The 8932-nt window shown below is 42.2% G+C and overlaps 1 pseudogene; it reads right to left on the bottom strand.

Moving 5' to 3' along the window:
* Nucleotides 1–1172: 1172 nt before the first annotated feature.
* Nucleotides 1173–2589, bottom strand: LOC120236638 (annotated as a pseudogene).
* Nucleotides 2590–8932: the final 6343 nt, after the last annotated feature.

The following is an 8932-nucleotide window of genomic DNA, read 5'->3' on the forward strand; positions in this document are numbered from 1 at the left end:
AGAGTTGGCCACTTAACTGACTGAACCACCCAGGTGCCCCAGAAATGCAGGGTTTTTTTGGGCACATTGTATGTTGGACAAAATTGGGATTCTGTTAGGAAGGGAGAAAGGGAGGTGATATTGTCTAGGCAGCTGGCTAGGACTGCTACATACACAATTTCCTATGGCATTTGTGACCCAGAGATCACCCTTGTTAAAAATGTGTCCACATGATAGATTGTTTTCTGTAGGGTTCCAGGGTTTTTTCATTGGCCTCCAGGTTTAATCCTAGCAAAAATTTTAGCTCAGTTCAACCAAAGAAGTTTGAAGTGCTCGTACTTTTATGGCTCCGTTGCTACCCTAAGTGCCTTTTAAATCATTTAATGGCTTAGTATGTGCTTGCATTCCTAAGCTAATTTCCTCTTCTTTAATGTGCTCTAATGGTATTTGGAGCTTCCCTCCCTATGACCCCAAATCCTTTAAATATATAGCTGCCACGTTTAGAGTAATACACTTGGAATGCATTGTGGAAGCATCGCTGTTTCTTCTGGTCAACATTTAAAGCAGTGAAAAGACAGGTTCCTACCTTCTCAGAGGCCATGGATGCTGCCTTATGACTTAGGAGACCTGGTCAATGCCAGAGTCCTCAATGATCCCTGTTGTGGTCACATATTCTAATAACCAGGGGCTCTAAAATGCATTCCTCCATTCCCAGGTAGGAACTGCAAAGAAGAGCCTATTATAGGAGAAGGAGCCAAAGGGGTCTCATTCCCTCTTTGGTTCTCCCCTTTCATTTTGTGTGACCAGGGAAGGCACACAGGCCAGGGGAAAGGAAGCTTGTTAGTGCAGCATAACCTTAGCCTGAAGAATACAGCAGACAGTAATATCAGAGAGAAAGATACAGAGATGTAGATTACAAAATGAGTTTCCTTTTGATCTCTGTTTGAATCTGTGATGTTTTAAAAAAAAATGCTTATTATTTTGAGAGAGAGAGAGAGTGAGTGAGCAGGAGAGGGGCAGAGAGAAAGGGAGAGAGAGAATCCCAAACAGGTTCCATACTGTTAGCACAGAGCCTGATGTGGGGCTCGAGCCCATAAACTGTGAGATCATGAACTGAGCTGAAATCAAGAGTCAGATGCTTAACCAACTGAGCCACCCAGGCACCCCAAATATGTGACACTTCTAATCTACCTCTAGAGATAGGTGAGGAGGAGGAAAGGACCTACAGAATAAGGCAAGCAGGTCATCCAACCTGATAATAGGAAAGTTCTTTGCAAGTGAGTCCCTAGTGACCTGGGGAAAACAGCCCTAGAAACTGGGCTATTCTCCATTCTCTGCTATGTATACAAGGTCTTTCCTTCATTCTGGGTGCAAGTAATCAACTTGGGATATCAAAACACCTGTTTTTCCTTTCAGCAAAAACATGTCAAGATTTCTTAAAAACCATTAAAACGTTATGCCATTATATGTTTCTTTTTTTTAAGTTTTAAAAAACATTTTAATTTATTTTTGAGAGAGAGAGACAGAGCGCAAGTGGGAGAGGGGCAGAGAGAGAGGGAGATGCAGAATCCGAAGCAGGCTCCAGTCTCTGAGCTGTCAGCACAGAGCCCAATGTGGGGTTCAAACCTAACAACTGTGAGATCATGACCTGAACTGAAGTCAGACACTTAGTCACCTGAGCCCCCCAGGTGTCACACCATTATACATTTCTAAGAAGACACAGGTTCCACTGGCCTCATATCCAAAAGCAGCAGCTGAAAGAAACAAATGCCCCTGCATGATTTTGGTAGTTGACATACTATACAGAAAACATTTTTTTTTCCAATTTGTAATCCTCCTGAGTGCAAGGGAAGCAATTTGTTTATCATAGAATGGTGTTTCAGAAAGGACACTCTGAAAATTGGGTTCCCAAGCCACTGACCCACAGTTATTGTCCCTAGAACACAAAATGCTGTATAGAAGGTTTAAGGAGAAGGGTAATAATGTAGCGGACGCCAGGATGAGTTCCTCTTGTCTGAGTGACTATGTGCATGGTGGGTGAGCATGTGCCCTACAGCGTCGGATTGTATCTCAAGATTTGGTTTCCTTGTTTGAATCCCTAGTTGAACTCTTCATTCTGGAGTGTGGGAACCATTTGCTAAACCTTTTTTTCCTAGTATTATGGTTTTATTAACACAAATACAACATGCACATAAGCTGTCTATCTGTTTCTTTTCTTTGCTGAGCAGCCTGGCATTGGGATTGGTGATCCTGATGGCCATTTGGGCTGTTCTTTCCACAAGGGTTTTGCGGTTCTTGGAGGAGACATTGTGAAATCCCTGCACAGTAAGATTTGTTGCACATCAGCAGCACTTCAGTCTCCTTGACGTTGCGGACCCAGAACTTCTGGAAGCCACTGGGCAGCATGTGCTCTGTTTTCTTGTTGCTCCTGTAACCAATGCTGGGCCTCAAGATCTGGCCCTTGAATCTTCTGCTCACACTATTGTCAATGCCTCTGGGTTTCCGCCAGTCGTGCTTAATTTTGATATATCAGTCTGACTGGTGCCGGATGAATTTCTTGGTCCTCATTTTAACGATCTTGGCCTTCACCAGAGGTCTGAGGGCGGCCATGATGCCGGGTAGGAGATGGCTGCCCCCTCCATAGGCAATTCTGAGGAAGCACCATCTGCTAAACCTTTGCCGTCTCCAGCACTTAGCCTAAAAGCTGCAAGATGAGTAAGGACACCAGGAAAGAAAGAATGCCCCAGTAAATCCAACCAGAAACATTTGCCCCAGCAGAAATGTTCAGCACAGATGCCAGTCCAGTAGCTGAAGGCTGTGTACTGATGGGAAGCCTGACCACTAAGGGCACGGTTGCTGTTTCACAGGTGGGTATGGATGAAACCCGGAACTGTGGGGTTATAGGGCATCTCAGAGGCCTCAGTGCTCGGTGAGTAGCCTAGGGTGACACAGCTAGTAAACTACCAAATAAAGACCTTGACTCCAGGTGTTTGGACTCCCAGTCCAGCGATTTCCCATCTCGCCCCAGTCTGCGGGCTGGCAGAGTGGGACTGCCTGACTTAGAATCCCGATTGTCCTCACTTACTAGCTCTGTGACGGAGGACACATCTTTTCACCTCTGTTGCTCGGTTTGCTCATCCTGGTGGGGCTTCCTTCATTAGGATCATTGTGAGGATGAAAGGAATGATTGCATGGGGTTAGTGCCTGGCCCCATGGACGGCTCCCTGGTGTTAGCAGCTGCCGGCTCTACTACTATCAATGCTTCTTATATTTGCATCTTCTTTAAAGCCCCAGAACCAGAAGGCAGCTGAGTTGTATTCTAGGAAACTGAAATTGAAGAGAACCACCAGAGAGACTCACCATGATAAATAGTTCCACTACCCGCTGACAAGTGTCATAGGGCTCGGAGGAGAGGCCTGTTAATTCTGCTCAAGGGATCAGAGAAAACTTCACAAAGGGGCTGACATTTGAGCTGGGCCTTACAAAGCAAGTTGGAATATTCCTGCTTGATTTGATTCTTTCTTGAAAGAATCCTTTCGAGCACAGAAACTCTTTTTTTATGTATTGGGTGCTATTTTATATGTGATCATCACTGTTGCAGGCTCCCTAGCTCATTGTTACTTGAGTTCTTTCAAGGGAATATTTATTATTTACAGCTTTTCCTCACAATTTGTATAACCTGTAGATTTAAAAAATAGATTTGCTTCACAATGAATTTAGATTAAATTAGTCCTTGTTTTGGCAGTAATCTACATAGAGAGGTATTTATGCAATATATACAGTTAATTTGTTTCTGTATATATTGGCCACAGATGCTGGGCTCAATTTATCTTCTCTCTGCAGGGTCTTTTGTTGTCCTTGAATACCCATCTCACATATGTCCCTGAGTGTGTGCAACTGATTAATCATAAAAATGATGACATTCCTTGGAGTAATTGGACATTATATAAAAAGCATCTGCTGTGCTTTCTCAAGAGGGAGGGCCAGGCAATCTCCCAGTCAGCACAGACAGCTGCTCTTCCTGGGAGTGGGGGGTGTATTTGGAGGCCATAGTCTGGCAATGGATGGGGACCTCAGCACATGGCATTTCCCTGCCTTGTGCTGAGATGTTAGAAATGCTGCAGGGATGTGCCCTGTGCCTCAGGGGGAGACCAGCCCCGTTTATGTCTAAGCACCACTTCTATACTCTGAAGACCTCCCCACAACATATACTTGCTCAATCTCTGGTTCTGTACTTTGTGGCACTGTATGGAAAAGAGGTGTGGGAATAAGAAACAAAACAAAGCAAAACAAAACCGAAACCTATAGTCAACAGGGTAGGGACACTTTAACAGTTCACCTTGAACTCAGGTTCAGTTCTTCTAACTGATCCAAAACTTAAAAAAAGAGAACCAGAGGGCATATGCAGGTCTCCATGAAGTCCTGTTTGATTTTTTTTTTTTTTTTTTTTTTTTTTGTCTCCTAAACATTCCCAAACCTATGCGCTTTTTGCTGTCTCCCCAAGCCCAGAGTCCAAGCCTCATCATCCCCATCACCCCATCTGGACATCTGCAGTGCCTCTAACTAGTCTCCCCCACTTGTGCCCGCCCCCTAAGCTCTGTTGTTCACATCGTTCTCCTCCCTGCTTTTTTGTTTACTCTTATTCTTCCTTGTAGTGTCAGCTCAAATGTCATTTCTGCTGGGAAGCTGTCGCAGATCTGCTTTACTAGGTGGCTAAATCCTCAACTATACGTATTCCTGGCATGGTGGTGTCTCTGCTAAATAGCAGTGATCACAGGTACATGTACAATGTGTCTGCATTTCTGGTCAGTGCCCATTTCTTGTATCAAACTGTGATTTCTATGTTTGCTAGGATGTTGCCTGGCTTTGCTCACCAGCCTACCTTCTACATAGCATTTGCTAAGTGGTTTTTTCCTCTGTTGAATCTCTGGCAACATCTAACAACAGCGTTCATTTTTTCCCCCAAGTGTTCAATTTGGATGGAGTTGATTGAACAAGTGACTCAGCCAATTTAAATCTTTAGTGTTTGATAGAAAATTCTTGTCAGTGTGCTTTTAATACTACAAAATGTCCAACAACACTTAAATTTTGCTTTAGCTGTTACTTCTATCAGACATTTACACAGAGTTTTAAAATAGTCGAATACATGCTGTTTGGAATGTTAAGTCCAAATGCTTTCACTGTCAACATTGGAGCCCAAATGCTTTTTATTGTCAGCAATGCTTTCATTGCTTACCTGTAAACATGTAATATTGTGAACTATACAATATTTTCATTGTATATTTTGGAATTCACTCTCAAAATATTACAAGGAATTCTGAAAAGGGAGTGTTTAAAGAAATACCTTAATTTGTTTGGCACATTAAAACCTTGATTTGAAAGGTATTGCCTCCTTCCTAATAGCTTGTGCTTATCTTTGCCACACACAAGGATGGCTTTAAATAAGCTACAACCATGCTTTTGGGAGGTCTCTACTACTGGGTTTTTAAAACCAGGTTTATTTTTAAATAAATTATTTAAAATAAAGTCCAAATTTTACAAACTTATTTGAGATTTTACATACCTATTGAGAAGACAAAACATTTTCTTCTTGTATTAATGTTAAGGGTTTCAAAGCATGCATTCCCCCTTATAAATTACCTGGGTGATTGTCATGTCCAAGAAGCAGCATAAAGAGAACCACAAATTCCTGCATTTCTATCAGTGAGACTGAACATTTCCTATAGAGCAGAAGTTCTTTATTTTATTTTATTTTTTTAAAATGTTTTATTTATTTCTGAGAGAGAGAGAGAGCGAGTGTGAGTAGGGGAGGGTCAGAGAAAGGGGGAGACACAGAATCCGAAACAGGTTCCAGGCTCCGAGCTGGCTGTCAGCACAGAGCCCGACGGGGGCTCGAACCCACGAACCGTGAGATCATGACCTGAGCCGAAGTCGGACGCTTAACCGACTGAGCCACCCACGCGCCCCAAAAGTTCTTTATTTTTTAATATTTTATTTTTATTTTTGACAGAGAGATAGAGACAGCATGAGCAGGGGAGGATCAGAGAGAGAGGGAGGCACAGAATCTGAAACAGGCTCCAGGCTCTGAGCTAGCTGTCAGCACAGAGCCTGACATGGGGCTCGAACCCACGAACCGCGAAATCATGACCTGAGCCGAAGTCGGACACTCAACCGACTGAGCCACTCAGGCGCCCCAAGCAGAAATTCTTTATACTCACATGTATCTCATGGTAATCCAGCTCCCGGAGAAACGGGGAGTCTGATTAAAAAAAATATGACCAGATTATATTTTGCTATATTCTTTTGTGAGTCATACATTACAATGTACATATTACATAATTGCACACGTACATTACTGTATAGGGCAATACATATAGCTCTTTTCATTCTAGCCATTGAGATGTTTAAAGATAATTTTCACCTTAACTAATTCTGGCCATATTAATGGACTTGGGAACCTAATCCATCATAAGATGTGATTTGCAGTGATAATTTTGACCCACTTAGCTAAGACATTACATACATAGTCTTAGATTCTTGGGAGGACTGTGCTATCTGACAGCAGCAGTATATTTTTGAAGTAGGCTTCTCACTTAATGCATATATGACAAGGTCCATAGCATAAGATTTAATAAGTTACAAGAGAGCGTGTGTTTTTCCCTCCTGGGCAATGTTAAACATGCACTGTCAAATGTAAATATTACATAACTTAAAAAAAATCACAATGTATGTTTTATGCTGAGTGTAGCCACGAACCTCATTTTTAGGCTCATTAGATACATGTTCTATGGCAGAGACTCTAAAGCTATTTTGCCAAGGTCTGATACAAAGCACATCAAGAACTTGAAAGGGTTTTGTTGTCCTAGAAGATGCGTTCCAAAGATAGATAATAGCTACTGTATTTTCATTTGTCTTTGAGTTTTGTGGCCTTCCTCCTGTTTGCCTCTCTGTTGTTCTGTAGCCAAAAAGAATTGAAGGATCAGTTGGTACTGGCTGACTCTAACTTGATGTTTCACTTTGAACTTGATCAATTTAGTCACAAGTATCTCATATTTTCTTTAAAAGTTCTCTCTCTTCAGCCGCAGACCGTTTCTCTTTTTTAACAGTAACTATTCTACTTCCCCCAAAAGAAAGAGTATAAATAAAGTTAGACAAGAACACCCAACACTTAGTTTTGCTATGTCAAGGACTAGATCCAAGTAGAGCGGAGCTTCTCAAGGTGTCTTACCGGGCCCATTGCATGCATTTGTTGGTGATGAACTTGATGGTACGTTTTCATGTGAACAGACATGAACAGGCTTTACAGCTCAGAAATAGGACTTTCCTGTACCAGGACATGTTTTAGGCAGTTCTCAAATCTGCAGCAGGAAAAGAAGAATTAGTACAAGGTACTGGAAGTCTCAGACATTTATGTTAGGGATATTAAAGGCATGTCTTATTATAGTCTTTCAAATAGAACAGATGGAATCAGATGCTTATAGAATGCTTGATGGATTTCTTTAGAACCTTCAGTGTTCTCAGGATAGTTTGAAAACTTATACAGACCAACATCTTCATTTTAATTGCTGATTGGAAGTGTGTCAAAATTGATTAACTGATTTGCCTGTGAGTCCACAACTGGCTGGGGTATGTGGTAGAGGAGCTGGGATTATGATCCTGACTTCCTGACTCCAGGGTGGTCAGACTGGTCTGAACTGAGAGAAGGAGAAGAGAGAAAGGAAACTGGGAGAGAAAGGAAAGTGGGAGAGAAAGCTAGTGAATGCCAAAGGAGGACCATAAGTGGTGATTGCCTCGTCAGAGCTGCAACTGATGGTTAGATTTTTGTAATAGATTTCTTTTAGAGCATTTTTGGGTTTACAGCAAAACTAAGCAAAAGCTACAGAGGTTTCCCATATGCCCCCTGCCCCCATACCTGCTGAGCCTCCCCCAGTATTAATACCCCCTACAAGAATGTTACATGTGTTATAATTGATGAGCCTACACGAACACATCATTATTACCCAAAGTCCATAGTTTGTATTAGGGTAGTTTCTTGCCTGTTAGATTTTAAGTAAGGGCTCAAGCTGGAGTTGGGGCTTGACCTGGCCCTGTAGGAGAGGAAAGGCCTTGATCATCACCACCTACAGAGGTTTAACACATACCTATTATATCACCCCTTGGGGTCAGCTTGTTCCCCTGGTGGACTGTTGCTCCCTCCCACCTCTCCAATAACCAGTGACACTTTGTGATCCAGTCCTAGTGTGAGGCAACCATCCAGATCCAGGCAGTGTGATATGTGATGATGCAGCATGAACAGTCATGAAGAGATGTATCTGTTGTTTGCCTCCCAACAACTGTAGAATTGGGTTGTTCTCTATGGTGAGAATTGTGCTTCTTGTAGGCTCATTATGCATGGAGCTTGTTGAAAATATGATTCTCCCTGGACATTACCAAATTAAATGCTAACATTCAACACAAACAGGCAGGCATTTTTCCGAAACAAGGCCATTGCTGAGAAACACCACCTATTCCTCCCTCCCCTTGGTACCCCCTCAGCCCCATTGGCTGGGCTGGCTTTGCTCTTGTCCTCATAGATTTTTGTTTTCTCCCTGTAAACAGATATGTTCCCATTCCCAATTTTTTTTGTGTTAACTACGTACTTGAGTTGCTAAGAACATGTCTTTCTTTATAACCAGCTCTTGGATTAATGATTTCATTATTTTTATGATCTTAATTCCCTTCTCCTTTCCTTAAGCTTATTTTGTCTAACTTTTAAAGTTGAATGCTTATTTTATTTTCATTCTTTTTTTTTTTTTTTAAGTTTATTTCTTTACTTTGAGAGACAGAGTGGAGGCACAGAAAGAAAGGGAGAGAGAATCCCAAGCAGGCTCCATGCTGTCAGCACAGAGACTGACGTGGAGCTGAATCTCATGAACCATGAGATCCTGACCTGGGCTGAAATCAAAAGTCAGAC

This window comes from Hyaena hyaena, unplaced genomic scaffold (genome assembly GCF_003009895.1).
Source record: "Hyaena hyaena isolate Hyena2069 unplaced genomic scaffold, ASM300989v1 scaffold_158, whole genome shotgun sequence".
In the NCBI taxonomy this organism is placed as follows: domain Eukaryota; kingdom Metazoa; phylum Chordata; class Mammalia; order Carnivora; family Hyaenidae; genus Hyaena; species Hyaena hyaena.